We start from the raw sequence: 23,961 nt of genomic DNA, 5'->3' as shown, positions 1-23,961 counted from the left end.
GAGGGAGGAAGGGAGGGAGGGGGAGGGAAAGGAGGGAGGGAAGGAAGGAGGAAAGGAGGGAGGAAAGGAGGGAAGGAAGGAAGGAGGGAGGGAGGGAGGGGGAGGGAAAGGAGGGAGGGAAGGAAGGAGGAAGGGAGGGAGGGGGAGGGAAAGGAGGGAGGGAGGAAGGGAGGGAGGAAAGGAGGGAGGGTAGCAGGGAGGGGGGCAGAGGCGCGCGGCTGGCGTCCGGGAGATGAGCCAGGGCTGCGGGAAGGGGCGAAGCGACCGGGCCGCGTGGGCGCCGCGCTGTGGACGCGCGCAGGTGAGGGCCCCGCCGCGGGCCTCCGGGGGCCCCACCCGCACCCCCACCCCCACCCCCACCCCAGGGGCGCGGCCTGAACCTGAACGTGAAGGCCCTCCGCGCGCTTTCGGATCCTCTTTCGCTTCTCCTTTGGAGAACCGACTGCGGGGTCCGCGGGGACGACCTGAAACTGCGTTTCGAAAGAGGATGAGGATTAGGGCGCCGGGGGCCTTGCGCAAGGGGGGGGAGGGGTGTGCTCGGAGCGAGCGGGCCCAGGGCGGGAGCTGCCCCAGAGCCCCCGCCCCCGCCCCCGCCCCCGCCCCCGCCCCCGCCCCCGCCGCCGGCCCGAGCCCCGGAAAAGTCGGGGCGACGCTCCCTGCTGGGGGGCGGGGGGCGCCTGGCGGGGCCCAGCCGCGCGGGGAAGCCCAGGATTTCCCGGCTCTGTTCTATTTTACAATGAAACTATTTTGGGGGGCGCCTGGGGGCTCAGCGGCTGAGCGTCCGCCTTCGGCCCGGGGCGTGACCCGGGTCCTGGGATCGAGGCCCGCGGCGGGCTCCCTGCGGGGAGCCTGCTGCTCCCTCGGCGGTGTCCCTGCCCCTCTCTGTGGGTCTTCATGAATAATAAGTAAAATCTTTATTTTTAAAAATTCAACCGATTAAACTTGTAAAAGTGAAATTCCAACTCTGGCTTTCTTCTTTCTTTCCTCCTTGCCCAAGGTCACCAGAGTTCGTGGGAGAGCAGGGACCCAATCCAAGCTTGATTCCGAGGCCGAGGCCGGGCCCCTCTGGCCAGTGCTCGGCGTAGTAAGACAGTGGACCGCCAGGACCTCTCCCCTGCCTTCTTCTTTCTTCTTCCTCTGGACAAATTTTTCTTTCTTTCCTTTTCTTTCTTTTTTTCTCTCCTTTCTCTTTCTCTGCTGGTGTCTCTTTTAACAGATATTTCCTGAGGACCTATCATGTGCTACGGGATGTTCTGGGCCCAAGGATGTGTCACTGAACAGACATGGTTCCTGCTTCTGCGAAATCACTGTGTAGTGAAGGCAAGTTGACAAATAAGTGGGAAAACAAGTGCATAACTATTAATTGTAGTAAGGATTCTGAAGGTTTGGTGTGCATCATATTTTTTTGCATGCAAATGCATACAGTTTTCTATATTGCACATGCGTAGGCTTTTTATTTTTCATTTCTTTAAAGATTTTATTTTTAGAGAGAGAGAGAGAGAGAGCATGCACAATTCAGGGGAGGGGCAAAGGGCCAGGGAGAAAGAATCTCCAGCTGAGCACAGATCCCAAAGTGGGGCTGGATCCTACCAGCCCAAGATCATGACCTGAGCTGAAATCAAGAGTCCTCCACTTAACTGACGGAACCACCCAGGTGCCCCATATGTAGACTTTTTAAAAAACACAAGGATCATATACAATACATGCTGTTCAGTATTTGTCTTTCTTACTTAAAAATACATGGTGGGAAATGTTCCCAATTGGCAGGCACATGCAGGCTACCTTGTTATTTTTGGTGGCAGCATATTTTTGGTGGGGCTGCTATATTAAGGACTTGCCACAGATTCTTGGAGTTCCTGGGGTCCTAGGATTGGCCTCGGGGATGGCTGGAGAGGGCACCGAGTGGGGTTTGTGGTCTGCCTCTCTTTAGCCAGTGCAGCCCTCCTTTGATATGTATCCTCCACCCTGGCTTCATATAAGTCACCTGAAAGCTTTTTAAAGCATTGAATCAGGGGGATCCCTGGGTGGCTCAGCGGTTTAGCAGCTGCCTTCCGCCCAGGGCATGATCCTGGAGACCCAGGATGGAATCCCACATACGGCTCCAGATAGGGAGCCTGCTTCTCCCTCTGCCTGTATCTCCACCTCTCTCTCTCTCTCTCTGTGTCCCTCATGAATAAATAAATAAAAATAATAATTAAAAAATAAAAAAATAAAGCATTGAATCAGGATATCTAGGGTGGGCTTGTGGAATGCACGTATTTTTTTTTTTTTTTTAATGAGTTCCTCAGATCTGTCTAAAGTACCACCAGGACTGAGAAGCACTGTGCTATCGTGGGGTGGGTTTGGGGGTGGTCCACATGAAGATTTTGAAAGCCAGTGACCTCAAAGGAGGACATGGAGTCCTCACAGTGGGTTAGGAGCAAAGCAGCGCTGGGGTTGGAAGTCTTGCTGCCCACTCCAGGGCTCTTCCCTCTCAGATCACCTTTTCTGCAAATTTCCAGTGTATTTGCAAATTTCCCTGTCTTTGGATTCAGAGATCACAGGTAAAGACAAGTATGTTTTCTTCCTTCTTTTTAATTAAGATTTACATTGCTATTCCAAATATTAAGGCAATAAAGTTCTAATAAAAATAAAAAGATGTACATGGGTAGGCAATTCACAAAAGTAATCCAAAAGACCTGTTAACACGTGAAAAGGAACCCCAAGATAAAGACACACAATTTATTTATTTATTTTTTTAAGACGCACAATTTAAACCAAAGATGATACGTCCTCCCACCCATACCATTGGCAAAGATGAAATGCTTAATGCTACAAAAACGTGGGGAAGTGGGCACTCCTCTTAAAATCATACCCATCCAATCATCTAGAGGGGATTTGGTAATACAGATTAAAAACATTTAAAAAAATACATTCTGTTTGCTCTAGCAATTCTACTTCTAGGAAAAATGCATGTGCTAAGATACATGTAAAATATGTTATTTGTTACTCTTAAAATAATTGGAAAGAGCAAAAAGACCCAAAAAATAAATTATTCTGCATCCCACTGTGGAACAATAAACAGCCATCAAAAAGGATGCATCTGAGGGTGCCTGGCTGGCTCAGTTGGTGGAGCATGTGACTCTTGATCTTGAGGATGTGAGCTCAAGGCCCACTTTGCGCATAGAGTCTACTTTTTAAAAAAAAGGGTTGAAAAAAAAGGATGAGTCTGACCTATGGATGTTGACATGGAGAAATGGATATATTACTTGATAAAAATCAAGCTTCAAAATGGTGTTTGGGTATGGTCTAATTTTTGTATAAAATTAAATATATGTGTATATTTGCATATGTACACATATTCATGTATATGTGTGTATATAGGTGTGTATGTATGTACATTTATGTATGATTGTGTACATATGTGTGTATGAATATATGTGTGTATGTGTAGACGTGTGTATGTATATGTATGATTCCGTGTGTGTATGTGACTAAGAGGATACTAACACTGGTTATTTCTGAGCAGTAGAATTACAGAGTTCTTTTGCTTTGTACTTTCATTCATATCTATATTGTTAAAAAATTTTACCCACAGAATGTATAATTTTATAATTTTTATTATGTTTAAAATATTTTCTTTAAAAAAACACAAGGAATACATAGTTATTAGAGAAAATTCAGAAAAATAGAATAAAGAACCCAAGTTCCCTTTGGTTCTATCCCACAAAACCTATGGCAGGACCACTTTAGCTCATTTGCTTCTGTTTTTTTTCCCCGTGTCTTTTTTAGATAGCTGTTGTCATTTGGCATTAAAAATTTCACATCCCATTTTTTTTTCCGCCTTGCATTTTAATGTAAGCACATGCCCCACCATGAAAAACCCTTCTCAAATGGCACTGTCGGTGGCTGTGTAATATTCTATGACTGTCTCGCCGATGTTCCTTATCATTTTCTTCCTGTCGGACATTTGGGTCATCTCAGACTTTCTGCTGTTATGACTAATGCTGTAATGAGCATCTTTGTCATAATGTTTTTCTAAAGCTTCTAGGCTTAGGGTCAGTTCCCAGCAGTTGAATTAGTGGGCTGAAGGGAAGGAACACTTTTTAAGTCCTTGGCACTCATTGCCAAATTGCTCTTTGAGAGGGTGGACTGTATCCCCTATACCAGCCCTGCACGGGGCCCACTCCTGAGAGGCAATTTTCTATATTATTTTCAAATAAGACTGTTTCCTTTTCTGAATCTTTGCCCCACAAACACTCATTTTCCCCCTACCCCTGTCCTCCCTCCCTATGGTTTAGTGGACAAAAGCAGGGTACCATGGGTTTAAATCACGACTGATTCTGTGACTAGCTGTGTGACTTGGGGAAGTCACTTGACCTCCCTGGACCTCCATCTTCTTCCTCTAGTTCCTGTCTTCCTTCCCATGTGGCTGGAAAGATAAAGCACCTGACCTTGGAGAGTGTTACTCTCTTTCTTCTCTGGGACAGCACCAAACCTTGTCCTCCAGGGATCTGGCAAGAAAGGCTCTCCTGGTTTGTGAAGGGTATGTCCTGCTGCCTTTCCCAGAACCAAAGCAATTGCTCTCCTTCAGGCCTTCCTCTCCTGGGAGAGAGAGCAGGGACGTGTTGGCTCCCAGGCAGCTTTGTCTTTCTCTTTCTTGTAAACCAGTATAGAGAACTTGCAAGTGACCTTCTTCCTCCTTGGCCTACCTGGAGACTGCGGTTCCTACTGAAGATTCAGGGTAAAAAGCACCAGAATCCCTGGATGTATTTACTTGTTGAGACATGTATTTACTTGTTGAGACATGTTTGCATTCATTAGACCATTCATTTAGTCACACATCCCACTAGGGTTAATGGAGGCCTCCTTCTGGGTGCCTGCCTTGCTGCACTCTGAGAAATACCAAGGCCTCTGCCCTGTAAAGTGACATGTTGAGGGAAGCAGGGTGGGACTATCACAGGCTTCTGATGGCCCTTTCCATCAAGTTTGGACTGCTTCAGCCTGCAGAGCTCTGAATGATCAAGTCCACCTCTACCAGATACCTGGTGTTCCTGGAACCTCTGCTTGGAAGGCTTCCATGTTCTGCCCTCTTGGCCAGGCTGTTGCTTATCCATGGGTCCCAGCTTAGCTCTGCCTTCTCCCAGAAGCCTTCTAGGACTGTCCAGATTCAGACTGAGCAGCCCCCATGTGTTTCCAAGGCAGCCCCTCCTTTTAAATCTGATCACACATTCTATGACCTTCTCTTGTTAGTCATCCCATCAGACTATAACCTCTTGAGGGCAGAGAGTATATCTATCTTACTGAACCTTGTATCTATTTTATCCAAAACAATGCTCTGGGATCCCTGGGTGGCACAGCGGTTTGGCGCCTGCCTTTGGCCTAGGGCGTGATCCTGGAGATCCAGGATCGAATCCCACGTCGGGCTCCCGGTGCATGGAGCCTGCTTCTCCCTCTGCCTATGTCTCTGCCCCTCTCTCTCTCTCTCTCTCTCTCTCTCTGTGTGACTTATCATAAATAAATTTTAAAAAATTAAAAAAAAACAACAATGCTCTGCATACAGTAGGCACTCAAAAAATATTTGGGGGGGATAAGTGTATAGAGAACCAAGGCAATGTGAAGTGAAACCCTCTGAAAGGTACGGCTCTCCAGCATGCTGTGGAAGCCCAATGGTGCTGAAAGAAGTGGGATGTGAATTGGCTTCACAGAGTGAGCAGGAATCAGATGAGCAGATGGGGAGGAAAGGCATTCCAGGTTTAAAAAAAAAAATTGGCACAAGCAGAGACAAGATGGCGGCATAGCATAGTAGATGTGAGGTTATCTGGTTGGCTGGGTGGAGGGCTTTGACAGGGAGTGCGTAAGAAAGGTGGGCATTGCAGATTGTGGGCACAGAGGCTGAAAGTGAAGGGGGCACTCTGGAGAGCAGTGAGAGATGCGGGGAGAGGAATTGAGTGTTGACTGCCAGGGAGATGGTTTGGCTCTGGTCCTATGAGCAGTAGAGAGACAGCAAGAATTACTGAGCAAAAAGTATCAGCAGAGTGCGGTGGCATGTGGTGTGATGGGCCCAGCTCTGTACAGCCTGAAGACCTGGGTTCAACTCCATTTCCACCTAGCTTTCTGGCCCGACAAATCTTTCTCATTGCCCCAAGACTCATTTATTCAACAAAAAATGTTGAGCTCCTTCATACCAGACACTGTTCTGGGCTCTTGGAATTCAGTGACAGTGAGGGTGGACCCAGTCTCTGTTCTCACAGATCCTTCCATTTTTCACAACTGGAAGCCTGCAGGGAAAACTATGCCATGAGTGTGGATGATGACTAATAAAATTTTCCCTAATGTCTGTTAAAAAAAAAAAAAAAAAAAGGGCACCTGGGTGGCTCAGTTTGTTGAGCTCCTGCCTTTCGCTCAGGTCACGATTTCAGGGTTCTGGTGTCATTGGGCTCCCTGCTCGGTGGGGAGTCTTCTTCTCTTTCTACTCTGCCCCTCCCCTCTGCTGGTGCTCTCTCATGCTCTTTCTCTCAAATAAATAAATAAAATCTTAAAAAAAAAAAAAAAAAGAAGACTGTATGGTCTTGGTAGTATCAGATGGGAATAGCTTATGTGAAGCCATTTGTGATGGCTGTAGGAAATGATAATGAAGATGACGGTGGCCTCTGAGATTTAGGGAGTCCCCGAAAATGGAGTGGGGGATGGATGGGGCAGAGAGAATGTATAAGAAGGTCATCTCTTGGTCCCTTTGGGACTTGAGTGAGAATCTCTTGAAGGCAGGGCTCCGCTATGCCTTCCTCTCAGCAAAGGAGGTGGAAGATATGATTTTCTCTGTCAACACCAGCCCACTGATGTCTCCCAGCCCAGGAAGAAGGCCTAGCTTGTTTCTCAGTGAGTCCTTTTGTCTCTAAACCCAGATCAAGTGTTTTAGAGATATGGAGAGAACAATGAGGATTGTTCCCAAAGGAAGCACAGCTTTGGGCAGAGATTGGCTTCCTTCTGGCCACGTTAGGACCCACTCAAGGTCCCTTCCAGAACTTCACTGGGCAAGGCCTGGCTTCCTAGGGAGTCAACTACCCCCAAGGCCTTTCAGGGATAGTAACACATCTGCTGCCCAAACTGGATACAAACTATCCCACTTCACCTCTGTCTTTCTAGAGCCCTGGCCCCAAAGGCCTTTGTTCCATCCCATTAAAAACCTGGAGGTGAGAGTGCTTACCTGGGGACCAGGGAAGGGTGAGATATCAAGTTGCCTGGAGCTGATTGTGGGCCAAAGGGGCACAGAGTTATAGGAGATGTGTATTTGTCTTCCTTATATTTTTCTTGTATTTTCCAAAATTTGTTTCCAATTGAATCTCCTGCTTTTGAGAATTATTTAAAAACTACATTTTTCTTTGACAAGATGTATAAATAAATGAGTGAAAAATTAAAATATAAAGGGGATGGATTGTTTCCACATCATGGAGGCTGAGATTTGGGGCTCAGTGCCTGGCACATAGTAGAGGCTCAAAGTGTTGGTTGAATGAGTGGCAGGGTGGGCCCCTCCTTTCTCACCACCACCCATTTGTCCCTGGAGCATTTACTGAGGAGTACCATGCTCTAGGAGCTTGGGATCCAGGCATGCCTGGGTTCCCAGGCTGGAGAGGGAGGCAGCTGGTACAGGCATTGGAGACCAACCCAGGTTGTCCCATGCATCATGGGGGATGTGGTCTCCTATGGAACTGAGGAAGGTTTTAAAAAATTGGGTAATGGGTACGCCTGGGTGGCTCAGAGGTTGAGCGTCTGCCTTTGGCTCAGGGTATGATCCCAGGGTTCCAGGATTGAGTCCCACATCGGGCTTCCTTCAGGGAGCCTGCTTCTTCCTCTGCCTATGTCTCTGCTTCTCTGTGTGTCTCTCATGAATAAGTAAATAAAATCTTAAGAAAATAAAAACTGGGTAATGCTGGAGCTGGATCATGAAGGATGGGTAAGGAGCTTGTTGGACTGGGGAGAGAGTGCAAGCATTCCAGGCCATGGACCCATATCCTTTTGCTCCTTCATTTATTTACTTGCTCATTCTTCACATAATGCTTGTCTGTGGCCCCAAACTGTCACTGCCTCTGTATCTGGAGAATGTTTCCAGAGCAACTACTATGTGCCAGGCCCTGACCCAGTGGCCAGAGATACGGCAAGAGTGTCTCTGCCTCCATCATACTTATATTCAAACAGGCTGGCAGAAAGTAAACCTATGCTACAACTCCAAAGATAAGGCCGAGAGGAAAGTGCTGACAGGTGACAGGTGAGAGTGGAAGCCATTCTGGTTGAGGTCATAGGGGAACAGACTCCAGAATGAGTATCTGGGGGAGGAATGCTCTAGGCTGAGAGAAGAACAAAGGGCAACTCCTTCCCAAGTGGAAATGAGCTGGGTGTGTTGGAGGAGTAACAGCAGCAAAAAGCCACTGGAGAATTTTGAGCAGGGAGACAGTAAGGGCTGATGGATGTCTTAAAATATTGTTTTGATGAGCACTGGGTGTTATGCTATATGTTGGCAAATTGAACTCCAATAAAAAAATAAAAACAAAAACAAAAAAAGCAAAAGCCAAAACTCTCCAAATGATGCCAGTTAGTATGTTCAGTTTATGCAAATTAATCATGTTTATACCTATAATACATGCATTTTTCATTATGTGTATTATGCTTCAATAAAAAGGTTTTTTTTTTAACTCAAAAAAAAAAAAAAGATTGTTTTAACAAGGCAATGATCACACTTTTCCCCAAGAGGCACTCTTTATTTATTTATTTGCTTATTTTAAAATTTTTTTCCAACAGGCACTCTTTAAAACATATTTGAAAGATGTGCCTGGCTGGCTCAGTCAGAAGAATATTCAACTCCTAATCTCAGGGTTGTGAATTCAAGCCCCACATTGGGCACAGAGTTTTAAAAAAAAACACTGAAATTTTTTATACCATAAATTTTAAAAATTTAAACTTGCAAATGATGCATTTTGTCACTTACTATATGTTATAGATTTCTTTTTGGTAGATATTTTTAAAATACTGTTTCACCCAACTTTGGGGCTCCAGATATAACTCCTTTGACTTAAGAAGAATGTCTACCCTCAACATGCCGTCACTGCAGTCAGCCAAGACAGACTTGCTTTCCATCGGAAAGCCTCTGACTTTATTTATTATTTTTATTATTTTTCACTTAAATTTGTTCTTTAACTCACTTACCATCTAAGCAACACAGTACAAATAACTAAAGAGCCACAGTGCAAATTTCTCATAGATGTACAACAGATAATGTAATCCTACCAGTGATCTGGATCTAAATGTCTAATAGTCCTGGAGGAAAAATATAATGAGCACTCCTTTAACAAGCTTTTTTGCTTAAATTAAACTTTGGAAGGGCAGCCCCGATGGTGCAGCGGTTAGGCGCCGCCTGCAGCCTGGGGTGTGATCCTGGGGACCCGGGATCGAGTCCCGCATCGGGCTCCCTGCATGGAGCCTGCTTCTTCCTCTGCCTGTGTCTCTGCCTCTCTCTGTGTGTCTATGAATAAATAAATAAAATCTTTAAAAAAAAATATCTTTGGAAGTGTAAAAACTGCTGTTATAACTAACTCCTAAACATTTATGACTTACCTGTGACATTCAGGGGAGCATTTGAATTGCGTCATATGATTTATCCTTACTAAAAACTTTCCACTCCTAAAGATAACTTATGGATCAAAAATATTTTCCTTCTAAGCAAGTAACAGGTTGGCCCCAACTGATGGTCACTGAAATTTTTAAAGCTCAAATACTGACTTCACTTTTTGTTTATTTAATTTTTTTTAAAAGATTTTATTTATTTACTCATGAGACACACAGAGAGAGGCAGAGACATAGGCAGAGGGAGAAGCAGGGTGCCTGCAGGGAACCTGATAGGAGACTCAATCCCGGGACCTCAGGATCACCCCCTGAGCCAAAGGTAGATGCTCAACCACTGACCCATCCGGTGCCCCTAACTTCACTTTTTAAAATTCTAATAAGCATGTGTGCCCATGACGGCCTCTTTGCTTCTGAGCTCTGAAGTTGAGAGATTGCAGGGGGCTTGTGGGGCCCTTATTTCTGCCCTGGTTGGTGTGCTGAGGGAACCAGGCTCTGCCTCCAGGTGCCTTCTCAAACTGCCCTTTGTTGCATGGGGCAGTGCTCCACAGAGGATGTGGTTGGGTGGAGGGTAAGGAGTGGGAGAAGGATACCCAGGAACGGGGACTTGAGAAAGCAAGATAGGTGGGCCTCAGCTGAGTGGATATTCCTGCATATACCAGGGTCATGGGTACAGATGCTTTAAGAGACTTTTGTGACCTCTACACAGAGGCACCCACATTCCTGGCATGGAGGATGGAGAGCAGGGGGACAGGGGAGGGAGCTGGGAGACCGCCAAGGCTACTGAGACCATTCTGTGAGGGCGAGGTGGGACCAGTGGTGAGAGGTGGTTGAGTTCAGGAAATATTAGGCTTCCTCCAGATAGTAGAGCCTGGAACACTTCTTTGGAAATGTGACTGATCCCGGGCCTGGTAGAAGGAGCAGAGACCTAGGAACTTAAGGCCCAATCCCACCACTAAGCCGCTGTGTGACCTTGACACTTGACAAGTCATTTACCCTCACTGGGGATTATTTGTCAAGTTGGTCCAGCCTTGCCTAATTGTCAGGAAGCTGTAAAGCTGGAGTTGAGGCGGGGATGGGCTTCAGGAGGGCAGGCACACTGGGTTCCTGAGACATCACCGTCCAGACTCAGCCTCAGGCTAACCCTGCTTCATACCTTCAAGGCTTGGGGTCTCAAAGACCCAAGGTACTGAGCACCAGTGACTCAGGACCTCAGCTAGGCTGTCACTCCTTGTACTCTCTGAGCATCCCACAGCCCAAGCTTACTACTCAAGCTTACCACTCAAAGGCATTTCCTTAATCAGAAATATTGCTCAATTATGATCTGAATGGTCCAATTCATAGATCAGAGGTGAGGCAGAAAGGAAAAGAACAATCAACAGGCCCCAGGAGCCCTGGCTCAGCTCTGCTCAACCTGTTCTTCCCTCACAGAAGCACCTCTGGCCTCAGTTTCCCCTCTTGAGGCCCTGCTGTGGGCCAGGCTGACCTCTGAAGGCATGTTGCTGAGATTCTAATGGGGAGAGTTTAGACCCACGAGGTAACCAAAGCCCTACAATGTGCAGAGCCTGGCTGCCCACGGGGACTGCAGATCAGATCACCGCCCCCCCCCCCCCCCCCCCACACACACACTAAGACAGATACCAGTCCAGGGTAAGGAACAATTTTCAAAACCAGTGCTAGCCAGAGTATTGGCAAGCTTCCAGGTAGGCGTGTGTGTTGTGGCCTTGAGGGAAATTCAAGTAGGAGGGGATCTGAGTGGCATAGTCCATAAGGGGCTGAGAATTGGAATTCTAGGTCTGAATCCCTTATCTTCTGGGGTGTGACCTTGGGCAAGGCTCTCAACCTCTCCAAGCCGCTGGTTCCCATTGGTACAAGAAGGGCAATAATCTAGATTGGTCTAGAGATCTCAAAGCGCCCTTTCAGCTTTGATAGTTTCTGTTCTACTTTCCTGGGTCACGTGATTGTGTGCACTCCCTGCTGGGACAGAGTTTTTTTCCAGGACAGAGACTTCAGTTTTTCTTTCCCATCAGGTGTGGGATCCCCTGCCCAGCGGGACCTTAACCCCTATGTTGACTGACCCTCGAATGCACCATAAAGCCTGGGACTTTAGATCGCTGGGGAGACCAGATATTCCGGAGCACTTTCAAAGTGTCCTGGTCAGGATGATACATCAGAAACATCCACCGTGGGTGGTAGGACCCACCCACAGCTCACCTTTGAAGGCCCAAAGAAGGCTAGACTCCAGTGTCATCCTGAATGGGGAAGGGAAATTGAGAGTAATGCCAGATTCCATGGTGACTCATGGGGCACCCATCCCCCAACACACCTGTGGGCCCTGACCTGCCCGTGCAAAGCCTTTTCCAGAAATACCAGCTGTGACTGGCCTAGGCACATGGCAGCTTCCCACCTTGATAGTATCTATAAACTTCCTTATCCAAACTTGATAAGCACTCCTCTTTCCTTGGGCATGGTTCCTTAGGCTCTAGAGATGAAATGAAATCCCAAATTAATTTTTTAAAAAGATTTTATTTATCTATTCATGAGACACAGAGAGAGAGAGAGAGAGAGAGAGAGAGAGAGAGAGAGAGAGAGAGACAGAAGCAGGCTCCATGCCGGGAACCTGACGTGGGACTTGATCCCGGGTCTCCAGGATCAGGCCCTGGGCTGAAGGGCCTCAAATTAATTTTTTAGCAGATTCAGGGCACCTGGGTGGCTCAGTGGTTGAGCATCTGCCTTCGGTTCAAATCATAGTCCCGGAGTCCCAGGATCTAGTCCCACATCGGGCTCCCTGCAGGGAGCCTGTCTTGCCCTCTGCCTGTGTCTCTGCCTATTTCTGGGTCTCTCATGAATAAATAAATAAAATCTTTAAAAAAATTTTTTTAGCAGATTAGATCCAAGGTAAAGGCCAAAGCCCTGGAAAAAGAACTGTCCCGGGAGTCAGGAAACTAGAGTTCTGCCTCTAGCTGAACAAGTGACCTCACTTGTTCCTCTGGACCTCAGTTTCTCCTTCTGTACAAGAAGACCATTGCCCTAGGGGGATCTCTGAGGAATTGTAAATTCTATCTTAACTGGTTTTGGTGCCTTGGGGCAAGTTCTCCTCAGCCTGCAGTGTGCTTGATACAAGCAACCTCTCCCACCTGCCTGTCCCACTCCCAGCCCCCTGTCTCCCCACCCTTCCCTCGGTCCAAGGCTCTACTGAGCCTTTTGCTCATGGCCAGAAGCCAGAAACCCAAGGGAATCATAGTTTTGATTGTCTCTCATTTTCTGGAAGTGGTGACACTAGGCCAATATCTGTGGCTCAGCATATGACCCCAGGCCTGCTCAGTAGCCCAGATGCAGACAGTTTTATGAAAGTTGAGCCCTATGACCGGCTTCCTACCCAAGCATGTGACCCAGGCAGCTGCAGGCTGGGCTGACGGTGAAGTTCCTCAAGGCTGTAACCCCACGTGGGGGCCTGGAGGCCCAGGGTGAAGGTGACAAGGGCCCAGGAGGGACTGTTTGCCCCAGGAGAGCAGGAGTTAACCCTTCCGGTCCCCTTAAGTGAGGCCTCACTTAAAGTGAGTGAAGGTCCCTTCCTTTTCTATAGTTCTCAGGAGATGAGGTTTTTATAAAGCTGTAGAGGAAAAAGACTTTTACTCCTGTTGCAGGATTTCTTCTCCTTAAGTGACAGTGGCTCTTGGTCACGCCACTTGGAAGAATGAAGAGGTGGACCAGACGAAGGGTGATGGGCAGCAGAGCAACGTTTATTGAGCAATAGTACAAAGCTCCCGAGGAGGGAGGGGACCCGAGAGGGTTACCACGGGAGTTTCTAAGTCTAGGGGTTTTTTGGGCTTTTGCTGGTGGGCTGTTTTCATCTGATTAACCCTCCAGGTGCATGTCACCCAATCGGGTTTTTGTCATCTGCCTAAGGCGTGGGAAAGAGTGGAGGGCTCCTTCCAGGGTGGTCTAAAATCCTTTAAAGGGTGGTTTCCGGGACACCTGGGTGGCTCAACAGTTTAGCGCCAGCCTTCACCCCAGGGCGTGATCCTCAAGTCTCGGGATCGAGTCCCACGTCTGCCTCTCTCTCTCTCTCTCTTTCTGTATCTCTCATGAATAAATATATATATATATATATATATATATATATTTTTTTTTTTTTTTAAAAAGGGTGGTTTCCCCTTGGGGTGGGGGGCTTGAACTTGCCAGCCTTTCTTCTGACTATCCTTCATCGCTTTTTTGTGCCTTTCCACATTTTCTCAGCTACCAACTGTGAAGGTATACTGCTTTGGTAATCAGGGAAGAAAGCCCATTATTATTTTTTAGTACCATTCCTGAAGCCATCAGCACCCGCCGCTGTGCTCATTTCAGGATTTTTTTCTAGGGAGCCCAGTGCTGGGTGGTGGAAAGGACTTGGGCTGGAGGGTTGGACAGACCTGGGCCGGAAGCCTGGCACCATCATTTCCTTACTGCATGTCCTTGGACAAGTCATGTAAATTTTCTACACCCCAGGTTCCTTCTAAAACAGGAATTGGGGCACCTGGGTGGCTCAGTCAGGTAAATGACTCTTGATTTTATTTCAGGTCTTTCAGGTCATGCTCTCAGAGTTCTGAGATGGAGCCCCAGGTCAGGCTCTATACTCACTGGGGAGTCTGCTGGAGATTCTCCGTCTTCCTCTCCTCCTTCCCCACATCTTCCCTCAAATAAATACATAAATCTTAAACAAATAAAATGAGAATAATAATAGCAGTCAATCCAGGGCACCTGGGTGGCTCAGTGGTTGAGTGTCTGCCTTCACCCCAGGGCATGATCCTCGAGTCTTGGGATCAAGTCCCACATCTGGCTCCCTGCAGGGACCCGGCTTCTCCCTCTGCCTGTGTCTCTGCCTCTCTGTGTGTGTGTCTCTCATGAATAAATAAATAAAATCTTTACAAAAAAAATAATAGCAATCAATCCTAATATACATTTAGCAGGTGCCAGTCACTATTCTAGTCACATTACATGTATTTACTCATTTGATCCTCACAGCTCTATAAGGAAGTCACTAGCATCAGCTCCATTTTACAAATGAGGAAATGGAGCAGGGAGCTTCACTATCTTGCCCAGGTCATGCGCTAGTTCATGGTGGAACTGGGTTGAGCCCAGGCTGTCCAGCCCCAGGGCCTTGGAGGATGCCGATCTCTCAGCCTCATGGGCTTACAGGCCAGGGAGTTAGTTGGAGTGTGCAGAGGGCTCAGAGCCCCACACATGGTAAGGTCACAGGCCCTCCTCTCACTCTTCCCAGGGTCAGAGAGAATCCATGTGAATGTTTAGTCTCACGGGGATTTCCTACTACCGGGGATGTACTGGTCTGAGCCACCTCATCACTGCAGGGGTCAGGGCCTGAATGGGGCCTGGACAGCCTGCACCCCAGCCCCTCACTGTTCCAGTGGTGATGGCAACAGCACAGCCAGGGAGGTGCAGCACCTTGCCCAAGGTCCTGCAGCTCAGTCATGATGAAGGGGAAGCAGGAACCAGGGCTCCTGACCTCTATCATGGTGCTTTCTCTGGGCCACAGCTTTCTAGGCCAGGAAAAGCCACTTGGGGAAGCAGGGAGTAGGCTCCCAGCATCTTGAGTCTGGCTTTAGTCAGATACCCTCTTACCACCTACTGGGCTGGCTGGGATGGGGGGTGGGGGGAGCTGCAGGAGCACCTGCCATTTGTAGACAGACCAGAGGAAGCACGAAAGCATGCTCATCACTCATCAGCAGCTGGAAGGGGAGGGCTGGTGACAGTGGACTAGGGCACCTCTCCTTCCCTGGGCATTGACATCCCCAGCCACTCCAGCCACTGCAGGCCTCTAGCCCTGCCACCAGCACAGGGGTGAGGTGACCATGGTGATGGGGCTGTGGAGTGGTTACATCTGGGGGGAGGGGATCGAAAATTGTGGGACAGATACTGGTCCATCTGTAGGGGGAAGGGAGTGGAGGACAACATGCAGGCTCTGGGTAGGTTCCCCTCTCTCTTTCCACACTTGAGGAAGCCCCTTCCTCTGACTCTTAATAAATAATAAGGAAGTAAAACCACACACCATCCCCCACATGTAACATCCTCCTGCTCCTAGTTCTGTTTGCACTGTGCAGGCCGGTTTGGGGTGCTTCTGGTTTGGGGTGCTTCACGCGCCCCATCTCATCCCATTCTCACAGCAGCCCTGTCACACAACTGCACCCATTGTCCTCATTTTCTGGATAAGGACACTGTGGCTTGACAACTTGTCCAGGCTCCCACGGTTGGTACAGCAAGTGATGGAGCTGGGACTTGGACCCTAGTGTCTCTTCCCCTAGACATTTTAGGGCCAAGATTGTTTAGGCATTTTTTTTTTCCTTTTAAAGGAGAACATTTTCTAAAAAACAGCTTTAAGATATAATTCACATAGTAATGGTTATAATTCACTGGCTTGCACAACATGCACAGAGCGACGCTCTTATCAGCACCATGAACTCTAGAACAATTTCAGGACAGCGTTACTCACCAAAGTGTTCCCACCTCTCCCTCTGTAGATTTGCTTATCCTGGACATTTTCCTATAAATGAGCCATATAATGTGTATGGTGTTTTTTTTTTTACTGGTTTCTTTCCCTTGGCATAATGTTTTCTAAGTTCATTCATGTTGCAGTACATTGTAGTGGACATTTGGGTCATTCCCATTTTGGGACGACTATGAATAATGCTGCATGTACAAGTTTTTGTGTGGATATAGGTTTTCAATTCCCACGGGTGTATACCTAGGATCACACAGCAACTCTATGTGTAAGCTTGCAAGGAACTGCCAACCTGTCTTCCACAGTGGCCACACCACTTTACGTTCCCACCAGCATGTAAGAGGGTTCCGGAATTCCCCAACACTGGTTACTGTCTTTTTGATGTTATGGACACCCTAGTGAGCGTGTAGGGGCATCTCATTGTGGTTTTGACAACCATTTCCTGATGACAAATGATGTGGAGCCTCTTTTCTGATAACTAATGATATTGGCCACTTTTTAGAATAGTTTTAATCTTCTTTATTTTTTTTAACATTTATTTATTTACTTTTTAGAGTGAGAAAGTGAAAAAGTGGGAGGGGGAGAAGAGGGAGAGAATCTCAAGCAGACTCTTCCGCAATGAGCAGGGAGACTGATGCAAGGGCTCAATCTCACGACCTGTGAGATCAAGACCAGCGGAAATCACTAGTTGGTCACTGAATCAACTGAGCCATTCAGGTGCTCCAATCTTCTTTATTTTTTAAAAATAGACCCAAGCACCTGGCTGGTAAAGTGTGTGACTCTTGATCTCAGGGTTGTGAGTTCAACCACCATGTTGGCTGTGGAGCTTACGTAAAAAAAGAAAAGAAGAAGAACCTTTTAAAAAAAAAAAAGGAAATGCCTTTATGTGGTTTCTCAATGAATTCCAAAGGAAGTTTAGTAAAAACTTTCCATTCCACCTGTCCTGAATTCCTGCAGAGATATTCTGTGCAAAAATGAAAAATATGTACAAATGTTCTTTCTTGTTTCTACGCAAATGGAGTATATTAAACAACTGCTCTGTACTTCGATTTTCTGCCTTATATCATTGCATATTTCGACATTGCTTTAGTGCTGCCAGAACCACCAGAGATCCCAGCGTGTCTGCAGGACCACGAGCCTCTAATTCTCTATGAGGGCGAATCAGGCATCCCTGGCACCAGCATCCAGGAGGCCTTGTAGGATCTGATCTCTATGGCAGGGTTTTGTGTGTGTTTGTTTTATTTTGTCTTAAAGTGATAGACTTCCTTTGTTAGAGCAGTCTTAGGTTAATAGAAACTTGAGCTGATAATAGAGTTCCCATATGGCGCTTCCCTTTCCTCCCACTTCCCCATTATTACTGTCTTGCATTAGTGTGCATTACTTTGTTACAATGAATGAACAGATATGGATACACTATTATTAACTAAAGCCCGGAGCTTACATCAGCTTCACTCTCTGTGGTGGGGTCTTAACTCACACAGGATGTCAGGCATCCCCCATTACGATATACAGAATCCTTTCACTGCCCTCAAAATCCTCTGCTCTGTCGGTTATTCCCCACCCTCCCAGCCACCACTAACCCTTCTACTGTTGCTCTAGTTTTGTGAGGCAGAGCCTTTTTTTTTTTTTTTTTTTTTTTTAAGATTTTATTTACTTGAGAGAGAGTTTGGGTATGAGTAGCAGGGAGGGGCCCAGGAAGAGGAAGAAGCAGATTCCCTGCTGAGCAGAGAGCCTGACTTGACTCAGGGCATGATCCCAGGTCCCCAGGATCATGACCTGAGCTGAAGGCAGACGCGCAACCCACTGAGCCACCCAGGTGCCCCTAGGTAACAGAGCTTTGAAGGGGAAGCTCACCCTGTTCAAGTCCTGCTCCCAGCACCAGGGAGGGGGCTAGAGCCCACTGAAAGGCTGGGGTAGGGGGTCCTTTGAGAAATGTCAATGACGGAACTGAAACAATTTAGTAATGAGACTGATGTCCTTTATTCAAGAGAAAACAGTGCACGGATTGGGCACATATAGGGCCTTGCAAGCAGGGGAACATTCTTCCCGAGGGACTTGGGGGGCAAGAGCAGGTTTTCTAGCATTAAAAGGGATAAAGAGAGAAACAGGGCATGATTGGCTGGGAGGTTGGGATTTCTTTTGAAAGCTGGAAGATCCTGTTTCCTAGGATAAAGAATGCTAGCTAAAGTGGAGTTGGAGGCCCGTGACTGGTGCACGATTCCCTGACAGGTGTTTCCCCTAAGTGCAGGCTGATTTAGGTTTAGATTTGTGACTCAGGCCTCCATTTTGTGTGTTGTAGTATAAATATGGACTAACTTTATCAGAACTGACCTTGGAGAGTCCCTGAAGGAGTCAGGACTGCACGGGTCCCCTTGGTGAAGGATTCGGGTCTCAAATTTAAAAGCGTCTTTACAAAGCATACCTTTGTGATCCTTGGTAGAAAGGAAGGGGGGAGAGATTGCTCAGAAATCGCCAGCCTCTGAGTCTCCACCCGGACTGCCAACTCTCGAGGACAGAAAAACCTCTGTGCTGTCATCTACCCAGTCCTGGCCATGAATATGGATTAGTTGAACTTGTGGTTGAAGAGGCAAATTTGACCTTGAAACAGGCTTATGCCTCTCAGAGTCACAACAATTCCTTCTGGGGGCACAGCTTTTTCCAACTGGCTGCACAGCATCATGATCTTGAGGTTATGGTGGTCCAAGGGGCTTGGTCCACCTGGCCAAGTGAGAAGTTTCATTGTTTCAGGGCCTGGAGTTGATGAGGCTCACGAGCAAACTCATGAGTCTGATACATAAACTAGACCAACAGTCTTTGCCTTGAGAAATAGCCCTGTTACCTGAATGGGATCATCTGCCCAGCCAGGCAGCGCATTCTCCTGTGCCATCAGGCCGGTCAGGCAAGTTACCGAGTCTGCTCAGGGCGTGTGGCACCTGAACATGGAAGGGTGGTTGTTTGATGGTGTCGGGCCCTGACACCTGACAGCCCTGCTGCTTCTCTGTAGTTGGTGTCTGTCTGCCCTGGACACGAAGGTGAGTGTCCTAGTTGAGGCACTCCGGGCAATTCTGGGCATGAGTGGAGACAGTGTGGTGTAGACTTCAGCCCCAAACTTTCCTGGGCGTGAATCCTGGTTCTGCTGGGATTAGGGATATCCTAGGCAAGTCAGCCTCCTGAGACTCAGTGTCTCTGTCTGTAAAATGGGCATAATTATTTCTTGATTTAAGGATTTGAGATCATGTACGTAGAGTGATCAGTAGAGAACCTGGTGTATAATAGCCGGTCAATTAATGACAGCTGTTGTTGTTACTGCTGTTATTGTTTGATGCCAGTTTGCCTTTTTTTTTTTTTTTTTAAGATTTTATTTATTTATTCATGAAAGACAGACACAGGCAGAGGAAGAAGCAGGCTCCATGCAGGGAGCCTGACGTGGGACTCGATCCCGGGACTCCAAGATCACGCCCCAGGCCGAAGGCAGGTGCCAAACCACTGAGCCACCTAGGGATCCCCAGTTTGCCTTTTTGATTCTTCTCTCCCTCCTCTGTTAAATTCCAAGTTCCTTAGGAAACTTCTTTTTTTTTTTTTTTTTTTAAGATTTTCTTTACTTATTCATGAAAGACACAGAAGGAGAGAGAAGCAGGCTCCATGCTGGGAGCCCGATGTGGGACTCCATCCCGGGGCTCCAGGATCAGGCCCTGGGCTGAAGGCAGGCGCTAAACCGCTGAGCCAACCAGGGATCCCAGGAAACTTCATTTTTAAAAAAAGATTTATTTATTTCAGAGAGAGAGAGAAAGAGAGCATGCATGCATGTGCAGAGGCGCAGGGCAGAGAGTCTCAAGCAGACTGCTGGCTGAGCAAGGAACTGGACTTGGGGTTTGAGCTCCTGACCCAGAGATCATGACGTGACCAGAAACCAAGAGTTGGATGCTCAACTGACTGTACCACCCAGGTGCCCCAGGAAGCTTTACATTTAAAGATAAGCCATTGTAGTCAGTTTGATGATACCCCAGTTCTCACTCTCCCTTTCAGTTTCAGAAGCTATTCAGTCTAATCTGATCCTTGCTTTTGTTCTCTCTCCAAGCCTGGCCCAGAGCAAGGGCTGAGTGTCTCTAGAAACTGGAAAGGGAAAAATATGCCTAAGGCTAGTGGAAGCAGGGATCTCCCTGGAGGTGGAATGCAGCTGGACCTTGAAATAAAAGGGAGGCTTTTATTTTATTGAATAAAAGTGAGTGCTTGGAACAGAGAGATTTAGCTGGTAAATGGAGAGGGCTGGAATTTCAGAGAGCTGGTTCTAGTCCCAGTTCCGTTATTTACTGGCCTTGTGACTGTCTAAGTCACTTCCTTTCTTTGTGTTTACTGAAGTTCTCATCCCGATGTTCACAGATGGATGGCAGAAGTCTGAGAACCTCCTGAAAACAATGCAAAATGTTGTGTCTGAGCACTTTTTGGCAGAGTGTTCAGGGTTCTCAGCAGATTCTCCAAAGGCTCTGACCTCACAGACTTACAGATTTCTCTTACAGTGACTCAGCACTCCCCGTGGGCTCCGCTGTCCACTGCTGACTCACCAGCTGTTAGCAGCCCTCCTCTGAGCTCCCCAAGGGAGCATCTGATTGGCTGAGCCAGGCATAGGGCACCATGAGGACACCTGTGGGCAGAGTTCTGGGACCTGACCATGTCCTGGGAGCCTGCTAGCCTCCAGAATGGACTGTGCCTGGGACTGTGCTCATTGGTCTCCAGCCCAGAAGGTGGCAGGGCCTCGAGGTTCCAAATGCAACTCTGGCTTAAGGTAACATCAGGCCCCTTGCGAAGCCTTTCTTTTTCTTTTTTTTTTTTTTTTAATTTTTTTTTTAAATTTATTTATGATAGTCATACAGAGAGAAAGAGAGAGAGGCAGAGATACAGGCAGAGGGAGAAGCAGGCTCCATGCACCGGGAGCCTGATGTGGGATTCGATCCCGGGTCTCCAGGATCGCGCCCTGGGCCAAAGGCAGGCGCCAAACCGCTGCGCCACCCAGGGATCCCGCGAAGCCTTTCCATTCAGCCTGTTTCCTTCCATTCAGTGTCCTCGGGCCCCTAGCATAGTGCTTAGTAAACCGTGGGTACTCCATAAAGATATTGCTTGAATGCCACCAAGACAGCTACTTGACAAAGTACAGTGGGAGCAGCGACGAAGGGAATCTCGACTGGCTCCTAAGCCCTAGGAAAGGCTTCTCTCTGCTGCATATCATTTTAGCTGGGTTATGAAAGTTAAATGAGAGTTCACTAGAGCAAACGATTTGAGGTAGGGCAGGGCCACAGAGTTGTGAAACTGTAAGGGTTGATTTAGGCTGCCAGGAAAGAGTGGGGCAGAGAGGCTGGAACCCCAGGGTGGAGAGCACCCTGGGAATTTGAGGGAATGGGGAATACAGAGATGGGGGGGCAAGGCCTTGCCTTTTGAAATGTCAGAGTAGGAGGAGACATCTGACAGCCCAGAAGGTATTGTGGTGCAGTCTACAACCACATCTCTCTTTCGGGACCAAGGAAGTCAGCTCTCTGCTGCCTGGATGGCTGCCTGCTGAGGGCTCACAGCCCTGCACACATCTTCATGTGCTCAGGCTGCCTTAACAAAATGCTGCAGACTTGGGGGTGCAGGGGTCTTAAACAACAGACATTTATTTGCTCACAGTTCTGGAGGCTGGAAGTCTAAGATCCAGGTTTCCACTAATAAGATTTTTGCTGGGGGCTCTCGTCCTGCCTTCTCACTATATCCTCACACGGTCTTTCTTCAGTGTGTGCAGGGGAGAGCGGGGGTGGGAGGGGAAGAGAGCAAGCTCTGGTGTTTCTTCTTATAAGGACAATAATCCTATAGGATCAGGGCCCCACTCTAACCACCTCGTTAACCTTAATTACTTCCTTAGAGGCTCCAATTCCAAATACAGCCACACTGGGGGTTAGGCTTCAATATTGCAATATGTGAATTTGGGGGAGGTGGGGAGTTGTGGATACAAACATCCAGTGCATCATAGCCCCTCTTCAGGAATTGCCCTCAGCCAAACAGAACCCCTGGCTCAAGGTTACCCCTTTCCCAGGGGCAGCAGATTCAACATGGGGTAGGCTGAGGACTCTAATGCAACTTCATGGCCCTTGGATTTCCCCATCTGCCCTGGCTTGCTGCCCTCACTGCCTCAGGAGTGCAGTCCTGAGAACATGCCCCAGTAAACTTCTGCACTCATATCTCAGCATCAGAGCATATTTCCCAGGGGATCCAACCTGAGACAGATGGCAAATAGGTCAATCCAAGAGCCAACTTCGACCAGCTGGTAAAAGCAGCTGGAGGATTGAGTTGAGAAAGTTTTGGAGGTCAAGTCCTAGTAGTGATTCTTCCATGGGTGAAGAAGTGGGCCTGGGGACCGTGGGCTGGATGTTCAGCATCCCTGCGAGGTGGTGCTGTGTCAATGATGTCAAGTGGGGGAGTTGGAGGAAGGAGAAGCAGACCAACGGTGTCAGAGGCCAAAGGAAATGAGAAGAGGGACCTTCCAGGTAGGAATTTACAATCTGCTTTCAGAAAGCCATTCAGTGGAGGGCTGGGCTCGGTTCAGGTTAGTCTGGAGGGAGAATTGGGGATATGGTCAGTGTAGGTGATTGTTTCAAAGAGTAGTGAAGGGGAGGTGAGAAAAAGTCCACAGCTAAAGTGAAAATCATGAGTGAGGAAAGACTTCTTTTAGGATGGAAGAGCCTTGGGTATGCTTGCAATCCAAGGGGGAAGAGTCAGTGGCAAGGCAAGAGACTGAAGATATAAAAAAGGAAAGCATACTGATGGAGCAAAGTGCTAGAGGGATGACATTAAAAATATTTAACAATTGCTGGGGATCCCTGGGTGGTGCAGCGGTTTGGCGCCTGCCTTTGGCCCAGGGCGCGATCCTGGAGACCCGGGATCGAATCCCACATCAGGCTCCCGGTGCATGGAGCCTGCTTCTCCCTCCGCCTGTGTCTCTGCCTCTCTCTCTCTCCCTCTGTGACTATCATAAAAAAAAAAAAAAATTTAACAATAGCTAAGGTGCAAGTGGGGAATAAGAATGAGGTCACAGGAGCTGATTGGCAAAAGCAGAGGAGGGTATATATAAGGGTTAGCCTCCTACAGAGAAGAAAATGATTGCTTCCTCAAAGAGGTAATAGGGGAAATGAGCATGAAGATAAAGTGAGGCAGGGGCTTCCTGAGTGTTGTGGGGAAGATCTAGAATGTAACAAAAACTTGAGACAATGGAAACTTAAACAAGATATGGGTGCATTTACATAAATAAAGTCTGGGGGTGGGCCTCACTGAGCAAATATAATCATCAGGGATGGAGGCTCTCATCTTGTCCCTTTGTCATTCTCACCCTCCCCTTTGTCATTCTTTTTTTTTTTTTAATTTTTTTATTTATTTATGATTGTCACACAGAGAGAAAGAGAGAAGCAGAGACACAGGAAGAGGGAGAAGCAGGCTCCATGCACCGGGAGCCCGACGTGGGTCTCCAGGATCGCGCCCTGGGCCAAAGGCAGGCAGGCGCCAAACCGCTGCGCCACCCAGGGATCCCCACTTTGTCATTCTTAACAAGGCTTTCACTTCATGATCCTGAGAGAAGCTTGAGCTCCTGCTGTCGTTTCTGCAATCCAGGTAGCATGAATAAGAAAGGAGTTTGTAGCCAGAGCTGGCATTTGGTGCAAATCAGTAGAGCTTTTTCAGTAGTGAAATTATTGAAATACTTCTCCACCAGCTGACAATAGCTGATGACTCCCTCATGTGTACCTCCCCATTCCCCCCAACTCATCTCCTGGGTCAGTTGGGAACTTTCACGGCATTCCCCCAGTACTATGGCTAGTGTCCTGGCATATCAGTTGTTAAATATTTGCACT

General features: G+C 47.7%; 1 long non-coding RNA gene across 1 annotated transcript; it reads left to right on the top strand.

Annotated features, from left to right (window-relative positions):
• The first annotated feature begins 155 nt into the window (after window positions 1-155).
• Window positions 156-23,722, top strand: LOC140598428 (uncharacterized). The gene is made up of 3 exons (XR_012000856.1): window positions 156-301; window positions 998-1,320; window positions 23,507-23,722. It is a non-coding gene; the product is annotated as an uncharacterized lncRNA (long non-coding RNA).
• The last annotated feature ends 239 nt before the right edge of the window (window positions 23,723-23,961 follow it).

This window comes from Vulpes vulpes, chromosome 4, assembly GCF_048418805.1.
Source record: "Vulpes vulpes isolate BD-2025 chromosome 4, VulVul3, whole genome shotgun sequence".
In the NCBI taxonomy this organism is placed as follows: Eukaryota; Metazoa; Chordata; class Mammalia; order Carnivora; family Canidae; genus Vulpes; species Vulpes vulpes.
Note: the sequence above shows the minus strand (reverse complement) of the source record. Positions and strands in the feature narration are given on the sequence as shown.